The sequence below is a fragment of the Schistocerca serialis genome, chromosome 5 (genome assembly GCF_023864345.2).
Source record: "Schistocerca serialis cubense isolate TAMUIC-IGC-003099 chromosome 5, iqSchSeri2.2, whole genome shotgun sequence".
In the NCBI taxonomy this organism is placed as follows: Eukaryota; Metazoa; Arthropoda; class Insecta; order Orthoptera; family Acrididae; genus Schistocerca; species Schistocerca serialis.
In genome coordinates, this window is record NC_064642.1 from 492,311,924 (window position 1) to 492,322,064 (window position 10,141).

The following is a 10,141-nucleotide window of genomic DNA, read 5'->3' on the forward strand; positions in this document are numbered from 1 at the left end:
TAGGGGTTACTAAAAGTAGCAAGATGAATTTTGCTAGAGCGTTGTCTTACCATTCCCTCATTGAATTTGTATCTGCCTGCTTGTAGCTCTGCAACAAAAGAATTAAAAATCTTGCATTCAGCGAGTCTCGAAAGGCGAACAAGGGCAGCGTGCACCTGACAGTCAAGCACTTTACCTTTTTTTTTATTTTCAATAAGGATCACTCTGTTAAAAGGAACATATAGACCATTTCATCGTATAGTATGTGCATTACATAGTGAGTGGTGAGAGAAGCGTGAGGTTCATCATCAGCTGTCAAATGTGCACACCGACTGCACCCGGCACATTCCAACTGCGTGGGGGGTCAAGGAAGACTGCCTGAAGATAATTGGCAAAGGTTTTCCGATAGTGTGACCATCTATGAACGTCACTGTGGGCTTGCTGCAAGAAATACCAAAAGTCAAGTCGCGACGTGGCAGTATCCCCATAGAGGTACGCGATCGTCCAACCTTTGATCCAGATGATCGACTGTGATTTAGTCGCCGGAAAGTAGTCACTCTCCGGATGTAAGAAGGAAGCAGGTGTAATATGTTGCGGGGTGACACGGAGGTAGCAAGCCACCATCTGTCTTCCTAGGAGCCAGACGTCCTCCACTGCGATACAAGTTAAGCGGTGATGGTCGTCATCCACTTGGTGACATTTCGGGCATAGTGAAGTGTCCACTAGTCCAATTGCATGGGGCCATTGGTGGGTGTTGAACTTGCCACAGGCGACAGAGAACCACAGTGCCCGAACGAAGGTAGGAAAGAATTTTTGGTGCACATGTCTCCAAATCTTCGGCCAATGCAACCTGGGGTGTTTCAGTTCAATTACATTACAACTTATCCGTCGTAGCAGCCAAACATAGAAATCCTTCGCGCATGGCGGTCTCGTGCACAGAAGCTCGTCTCTGATGTAACTAAGTTCCACGATAAATGTTGAGACATGCGCAAAATATGGCGTAATGTTGCCCACCGCCACCGGAGGTGTGAGGGACGCTGGAACCAGGAGATCCAGTAGGCGGGATGTAAGGGAATCACGCCCGCTACGCCATTGCTTATACATTGTGGCTAGAAGGAGTGCCGTCGCACGGCAGTGAACATTCGTAAGTCCGAGTCCCCCCTTGTCCGTAGGGAGAGTGAGCGTTTCGTATCGCACCTTGAGGGGCGATCCAATCATCACGAAATAGCCTAGTGCTGATTGAAGTCGACGTCCGAGCGTGAGTGGTAGGGGCAGGATCTGCGAAATATGCACCATTCGAGAAACCACATAAGTGTTCAGGTACTCGACTCGCTGCAAAGGATCAAGGCGCCGTAGGAGATGTTGGCGGACCATGGTACGTGTTGTCTCTAAAATACGTCGGTAGTTAACTGCTGCAGTATGTTTCACAGATGAGGTAAAGTCTATGCCAAGATAGCGGAATCGTTGCACATAAGGAAACGGACTGATTTCTTCTGGCGTAAGGCCCCTTCCCACCGGCATTGCCGCCGATTTGTTCATGTTCACTGCACTACCCGCGATCACACTGTGGTCCAACAACAGTTCAAGGACCGTCTTCACCTCTTCCTCAGAACGAACGAGCAGCAGGAGGTCGTCCGCATAGGCACGACATTTGAAGGTGTAGCCCCGTAGTTCCATCCCAGAAAGAGAATTGGTCAGCCTCCCAATTAATGGTTCCAACGCTATTGCGAACAGCAGCATCGAAAGAGGGCAGCCCTGGCGAATGGATCGTCGAATTTGAATGGGCCCTGCTATACGCCCATTAACCTGTACCAAGGATTGTGCACCCCCGTAAATCCTTCTAATGAGACCAGTAAAACTGTCTGGAAAACCCATTTGTTCCAGTACAGCACACAGATAGTTGTGGCGCACCTTATCAAAAGCACTGTCAAAATCAACCGCCAACATCGCCGCTTTAAGCCGCCACTCCTCCGCCAGCGCTATCACATCACAGCATTCGCCAGTAGCTGTTTGCACATTCACCGATCCACCCGGTGTCGTCTGTTCCGGAGAGAGAACGCTACGAATTAACATACGACATCGGGACGCTAGCAACCGTGCAAAGATCTTATAGTCGGCATTAAGCAGGGTGATGGGGCGATAATGTGTGACCATAATTCCTGGCTTCGGTTTATGTACTGGCACCAGGAGGCCTTCCATAAAAGCCGATGGAATAGGCGCATCAGAATTTAACATCTCGTTGTACATTTCCGTCCATCGCGGTGCCATTTCGTTGCGAAATTCGCGATAGAATTCAGCAGGAAGCCCATCAATGCCTGGGGACCGATTCAACGCACCTTGTGCGATCGCATCATGTACTTCCTCACAGCTAATGGCTTCCAGTAAGGTTCCCACGGCTTCCACCGTCAGTGTACGGGAGACGGACGTGGCTATACGGTCGAGGTCATCGAAAGAGGCTGCTTCTTCCCGATAGATGTGGTGGTAATGGTCGACGAATGCAGAGACAATGTCCGCTTGACGCGTCACTCTTCGGTCTTCGCGGGTGATTAACTCCCGTACCAAAACGCGTCGTCGGTGCTTTCGTTCATTCACGACGTGGTGCATGGAAGGAATCTTGTGCCGTATCGTATCGTGACATCTGGCGCGCACCATGGTTCCCTGAAGATGTTTCCGAGCTAAAGCCACTAGTTTAGCTTTTATCCTTTTGCATTCGATCCAGATGTCCTGTCCCGCCGGGCTATCATCCAGGTCGCGCAGTGCTGCAAAATAAAAGTCGGTGGTACGGCGGCGCCATTCTGCCATTTCCCTGCTATATGAGATGAATGTACGGCGAAGCGCCGGTTTAGCACAAGTCAGCCACCAATCAAGCTTTGTCGCATACCTTCCAACCCTTCGCTCGCACATCGTCCATGTCTCAAGGACCCGTTGACGACATTCAGGATCATGTGGATGTTGAATGTTTAGTTTCCACGGGGCCTTACTGTTCCACACCTCTCTACGGGGAAGAAGCACCGTACAGATGTAAGCGCTGTGATCGGAAAATGCCAATGGCCAGCGTTCTGCGTCCTGGACATCATTTGCATGAGCCCGTGAGACATAAATGCGATCTAATCTGCTCGCCGAATGACTTGTCACATAGGTGTATCCCGGTGCAGCTCCATGTCGTAATTCCCACGTGTCACTAAGTACAAGGTCGTTGACAACGATTCGCAACTCCTGGCTGATGTTTGCTTGCGGCCATTGGTCTTTCTGGCTGAGAACACAGTTGAAATCTCCACCAATTATTACACATTCAGAACGTCCATGGAATAGTGGAGCAATGTCTTCTGCATAAAATCGCGCCCTTTCCCGCCGCCGATTGTTTCCCGACGGTGCATAAAGATTGATGATGCGTGTCCCAAACGTCGTGAAAGCCATTCCCCTGGCCGACGGAAGATAACACACGTTTTCCACTGGGAAGCCATCTCGCACGTAAACTGCCACCCCACTCCCATTGTGATCTCCATGTGATGAATAGGATTGGTAGCCTGCGATGTATGGGAGTGCAGCTATGTGGACTTCCTGCAGCAAAGCAATATCCACATCAGATGCCCAAACCGTTTCCTTCAATAGGTGTATTTTGGGCAGTGAACGCACATCATTGATATTTAATGTCACAATATGGTTCGCATGGCGTTGAATCCCACTCTGTCGAGGCGCAACAACATCTCCCTGCACCGGCGCCGGGGGCTGAGTTAGAAGACGTTCTCTCGCCCCTCTCCCTTCACCTTCAGCAATTATTAGTCCATCTTCGTGAGTGCCGGCTGCCTCTGTATGACGTCCGGCGCCTCCTCAATATCCTCATACCACATCTTTTCAGGCTGTGATATATTCGTGTCCATAGCCACAGCATCTGCGTCTGGAGAGCCAACTGGCTGTAATTTCTCTTCAGCATCACCACGTCCCAGTACCGTCAATGTGACAGACCGCTGTGGGTCGGATCGAACAGTTCCCAGTGCCTCGTCCTGTTTCGTAGAGGCTGTTGTGTCGTCTTGGTCCACAGGCACCTCGTCGTCGGGGCAAGGGGAGTCATCCCGAGGAGATGTCGTGCGACGCCGCCGTTTCCTCCTTTTCGGGGAACGCTGTTTGCGTGATCTTCCGTCCATGTCCTCAGATTGCAGGGAATCACGGCTGCCGGACAGAAAAGCATCCGCAGGAACTGGAAGTGTTTCGAGTCCCATCGTTGAACTTGGCGGGAGTTCGGTCGAAACTAATGATGTCGTCTCAGAGTGCGTTTCAGACGGAACAGCATCCGTAGTGGCTGGAACTGCTTTTGTACTATCGGTGTGCTGGGTGGGAGTTCGGTCTCATCTGATGTTGTCGCCGTAGATTGTATGCTCGACGGAGCAGCATGCTCTGTCATCCCGACGTCTGCGACAAGGTTTCGGAGAGTTCCATCTTGATCTTCCACCGAGGCTGTGTCCTTTCGGTCATCAGCGGACGCAGTGAGGGCTTTGGCATAGGTGATCGGTAGTACTGTCATCACCGGCGACGGCTCCCACACATCTGAAGGCAGTTGCGTAATCCGCCATTGCATACAGTTCGACCTGAGGTGTCCCTCCTGGCCACATCCAGAACATGTACGTTTTATTGGCCACCTTAAGTGAATGACTTGGACTTAGTCTCTGTGGTGGTCGGCCGGCGGTCAGTTTTATTGTCTAAGACTGTACAATACTAGGAGGGATGATGATTATCACCTGGAAAGAAATAATACAAAAAGTGCAGACAAGAGCCCCTGTTACATGGGGATCAAATTTTATAACAAACTTCCAAAAAAATTAAAAAGCTTAAATAGAATCTGCCTTGGACTTGACTCGAAGGAGTTCCTCAGCAATAAGTGTTTTTATAGTATTAAGGAAATCCTTTCAGAGGAGTAGAATACTTTCTTTTTTATCTGTTAGTCCTATTGTATATAATTGTTTCCCACAATGTTACTAGGGGAAATGATCAATATGTAAACTATCCAAAACAAATCCTTGTATTTGTGCATCGAGAATAAAGAAATAAAAAATAAAAGTGGTTTGGGAAAATACCAGACTGTCAAGACTTCAAATTTTTGGATTAAGAGTGTTTGCCAAAAATTTAGGCTATTTGTAGAAACTAGATGTAAGAAGTAATTAATGCATTTTTGTTGGTTATGCACCAAATGGCTACAGACTGTTTGATGCAGAAAGAAGAAATATTGTTGTGTCAAGAGATGTTGAATTTGAGCAGAAAGTGACAAAAGAACTCTAGAAAAATATTGTTATTGGTGAACTATCAAATGATACTAGCAATCAAGAAAATGAAATAGAAGACCATGAAAATAAAGAAGAAGAAAATCAAGGAGTAATAACATGCAATGAAGACACAAGAAACTACAACCTTAGGAAAAGAACTAGTTTGAAAAAAACCTGTAAAATATAATGATTATGAAACAGCTTTATTTACCTATGAAGAATGTATGAGTGGTCCAGACAAAGAAAATTGGTTAAAAGCAATTGAAGAAGAAAAGAGATCTCTTCAACAGAATGAAACATGGAAGTTGGTTAGTCCAGAGGAAGCAAAAGGGAAAGAAATCTTAACACTTTCAACACTGCCCTCTTTACACCCGGCACTTGGCTGTGAACTGGAATATTTAATGGATGTTTGAAATTAGATTGCAAAGAACAGAAAAATGATAGGAATATGGTTCTTGCATTATTTAAAAGGAAAAAGTAAGCACTTTGCATGAATGTGAGTTTATTTTACAATACAAAATAAAAATGGGTGTTATAATTTAAAAAAGAAATACAAAAATATCGTGGACAAAAAAGTTTTACATGATCTCTCTTTTGAGTAATGCCATTATACTGTATCTAAATTTTAAAAAAAAATATCACTGGAATGTCTAACTAAAGGTACCTGTAAACTAGAGTATTTTAATAATAGTTAGCCTTTGTGTGAAAATCCTGGAAACACTGTGGGACTCAAAGGCCAACGCCATAGTCATTGCACCACCATCTACTTTCCTTCCTGATGCGTTTACCCATCTCTTTCTTCTCCCTGTCTGAACGTACTTTGCAATACCTTGTAGTATTCACCTTGTTTGCAGTGGGTGGGACCTTCTCTGGAAAGTGCCTTGCAAATGCCCTCTCAATTTGTGAGGATGAAGCGGCTTGTTGCTGAAAAATATTTCCGCCCTTCTCAGCCAATTTCTTCCCCACCTTTGTGAATAAAGTCTACTAGAGATACATTCTTCCTAGTCTTCTCTTTATATGAAATAAAACTGTTGACATGATAAACAAATGGAAAAACAGCTTTTTCCTCCACTTCAAAGTTTTTCGGGCAAACGGATAATAGCTGGAGAACTGATCTGCTCTGTCAATCCCAGCTTTATTCTTACTGTAATCAATAATAACGTCTGGCTTTACAATTTCTGCTATTCCACCTTTGGCCCTCACTTGAATACTAGTGCTGGTAGACTAATGCTTTGTGGAAAAACAAAAAACATCTAGTTTTGACTTCCACTTCACTGCCAAGAGATGGTGTTTCCTTTGAAAAACAATCTGACCTTTTTTTTTAGTTTTAGTGTTTTGAATATTCGTGGCATACCTTTCCTGTTTTTCAATACAGTTCCCACTCCGAGTTTTATTTTCCCACAACGTGTCCAAAAGAGATGGCGGGCGCTGATAACCTCGCTGTTGTGCGCCCTAAAACACTAATAATCATCAAAAAAGATGGACTGGTGTAGTACCTGTCCATATAAATGCAATGTCCTTTGCCAAAGTATTGTGAACACAACCTTTTTACAAGGCCCTGGATACTATTGTCAACATTCCCTGCAGAACCTGTATATACATCACAGTTTAGCATATAACCAGTTGATGAATCGCAGAGAGCATACAATTTTATCCCATATTTATTGGGTTTGTTTTTCATGTATACTCTGAAGCCTGTTCTACCACGAAAGGGACGCATTGCCTCATCTATTGTCAGATTCATGCCTGGATGAAAACTACTTTTGCTTTTATTCACAAAGAAATCGAAAAATGGCCTCACTTTGTGAAGTGGGTCATGCTTTTCTTCGCCTATGCTAATGAACGTAGCATTGTCATTCAAGTGTAACATCGACAATATAGCGCAAAATCGATCGCGACTCAACAATTTACTCGCAAATCCTGTCTGCAAAAACGGGTCTGTTGACCAATAATTACTGATTTTCGGTAATTTGACGACACACATATGCAAAACAATACTGAAAAACCAGTAAATCTCTTGCAGTTTTATTGCAAACCACTTATGCCCAATAGTGTTTATTTTCAGGCTACCTTCGCGTTTCATTGCCGTAATAACGTTACCAGCGTACCTATTCTTTTCACTTTTGATGAGCCGAATAATGTCGTCATCAAAGAAATAACTAAAATATTGAAGCTCCTCAGTGTCATCTGAAAAATGCGATGCTACGCCGACTACTTTCTGGAAATCCGGCAGTGCTAGCTCCGACCAATCTTGCTCTTTCTGCTCAGTGAGGCACACATAGTGATGGGCAGGAAATCGCGTATCTGTTAGAAATCACAGTGATTGAGAAGTCACAGATATCACAATAACAACTTTACAAAATCTAACTGCGATTTCAGTCACAGTTAGCAGTCGCAAGTAGCATTTCACATTCAACGCCGTGAGCCATCTGTTGACCGAATTGCATACTCCTTTCTGTGATTTCAGTGAGAAGTCGCAGCTAGAAGTCGCAAGTAGCAACTAAAAAGCGCAGTTAACATACTTTTCCTAGTGCCATCTGTTGACCGACGTACGTACTTCGTTATGAGAGCCTTGTCTCACGAGATCGATGTGTTGTGTGTGCATATGAAGGGGTTATTTCAATAGTGGTACAAGTCCATTTTTGTTCATTTTGAGATACAGAGTCGTAAAGTTAAATGAGGGCTGAGAAATCTGCAGTTGAGATACCAGAAATATTCAAGCATATGGCTTCTTGCTAGAGATGAACCTTTATTTATGTTTCTTTGGATCATTAATTTCAGAAGCATTAGAGACAGAAAAATGGAGGTAATGGACTAGTACCACTATTGAAATAAGCCCTTCACATTATATGACGACATGCACATTCAGCATCAGTTATGGTTGGTCAAACACAGCTGTGACTCTGAAAGTATTATATTAATAAGAAGCAACATTGCCTTTTTCTCCTGAAAATATCGAGTAACGAAACAAATGTGTTTGATTCTGCTTCCGATATGACAGTTTTGCTTAATACTCCACATGCCTACAGGACTTTGCAATGTTAACACAGAGGAACTCAGACATCTGTATAAGTGTAGTGAAATGAAAACAGTATTATTGGGTCATATGAATGCCTCACTTTTGTTCCGACACAGTTCAAGACTCGGGATAAAAGTTTTACACATGGTGTTCTACATGGCAACTTCACACAGAAGAACTTATTGCCGACACTAATACCAACTACATAAGTAAGCTTTTCCTGTGTTACTTTCAAGTAATGCACTTAAGGTATTCCTGATTTAAATGGAAGATCTGTACTTCCCACTTTCATATCAACAGCCTCAAAATGCATATTGTAGACTTTGGGATATGTTACAGGTCAGCGTCACACCAAGATTGTGGAGAAAGGGAGGGGGGCGGCATGTCACTCTCCAACTAGTGTTTACCAGTAAATAAGTGGCGGAAAATTACGGGTGTAGGACGGCTTAAACATGTGGAAAATGAGATTTTCATTATTCACTCACTGTATTTAACATTTATTATTCCTTTAAAATCGCACAACAACTTCAATAAAACACAGTTTAATCACTCACACACTTATTTCACTTTTAAACTGCAAATCCTCTAAGAGCTGTCTCTCTCAACAGCCTTGAGTGGATAGATACGTTCAGCAACCAGTAATCAGAGTCAGAACTGCGTCTACAAAAACACTAGGATTATTAAACAATTTTTGCTGTCACTAATTACTAGCAATATAATTGACAAAGTAGATTGCTAATATTTGCTATAATGAATATCACATTTGCAAGAACGATCTCACTGAAGTAATTAAGTCCATCAAAACACTTAGAAACTAACCTCTCGTCTGACGAAAACGGTCTAAAGACGCAGTGGCAATTTCTCCAGATCTGTTGACAATGATATTTTGAGTAATCACTTTACTGAGTGACTGAAATGTAGTTCGCGTACCTGTGAACATAACAATATGTTAGAATTCATTTTATAAACACGAACTATTACGCTACTGTATGGCTACTTACATATTAATTACACTATTAATATTTTCACAGTTGTTTCTTTAATACAAAATTAAAGCCAACGGAAGAACAAACGTAAAACATACTTACCAATGACAGGTTTGTTGAGATGCAATTTTCTGTGTGGACAGATGCAACTTTTTCATACGGCAGTAAGTCGCAGAAATCGCAGGAGTCACAGAAATCGCAGAAGTCGCAGAAATCACAGAAGTAGCAGAAATCGCGGAAGTAGCAGAAATCGTAGAAATAGCTGTGGCGGAGGGATACACGACCTAGGTTCCTTAACTGCGACAAATCACAGTTAAGAATAACAGATACTGAAAAGTAGCATTCACAGAAATCACTGATATCGGAAAATCGCAGTTTAGCCCATCACTAGGCACACACGACCAGGTACCACAGATGTTGACTGATGGTCTGTACCACTCTCTGCATAGAAAATAAAAATAATGCTAAGATTGGTACTAAGAGGTACTAAATTCAAGTGAAGTAATGAACACTACTCACAATACAAAATACCTGAATCATCACTTGTGCTTTCGTCTGGAGAGTACGAATCCTCTTTGTCAGAATCGTCAATTTCAGATCCTGCATCTCCATAAAGAATATCTGAGATCTCGGCATCCGTCAACTCGCTGCGCGCCATTTCCACGATCGTAAACACCTGTGAATGAATTGCAGATAACTTTTTCTTTGCAGTGCTTACAACCGCTCCCAGGATGATATAGCCGATAAAAGCTGGCCTCTTGCGGAAGAAGAATGAACTACCTCCACATTAGTTGACGAAACTGCTTCAGAGACCCGCTAAACGCGCTTACGGAGCGAAATAAAGGTTCGCCCGTACGGCATACGGACACAGGCGTCTAAAGCTAGCGAAATGAGGGATG

At 43.7% G+C, this 10,141-nt stretch overlaps 1 long non-coding RNA gene across 1 annotated transcript; it reads right to left on the reverse strand.

The window, feature by feature from the left end:
- Positions 1-8,748: 8,748 nt before the first annotated feature.
- On the reverse strand, positions 8,749-10,141 carry LOC126481309 (uncharacterized). The gene is made up of 4 exons (XR_007587546.1): positions 10,023-10,141; positions 9,345-9,918; positions 9,076-9,186; positions 8,749-8,916 (listed from the first exon to the last, which is right to left on the reverse strand). It is a non-coding gene; the product is annotated as an uncharacterized LOC126481309 (long non-coding RNA).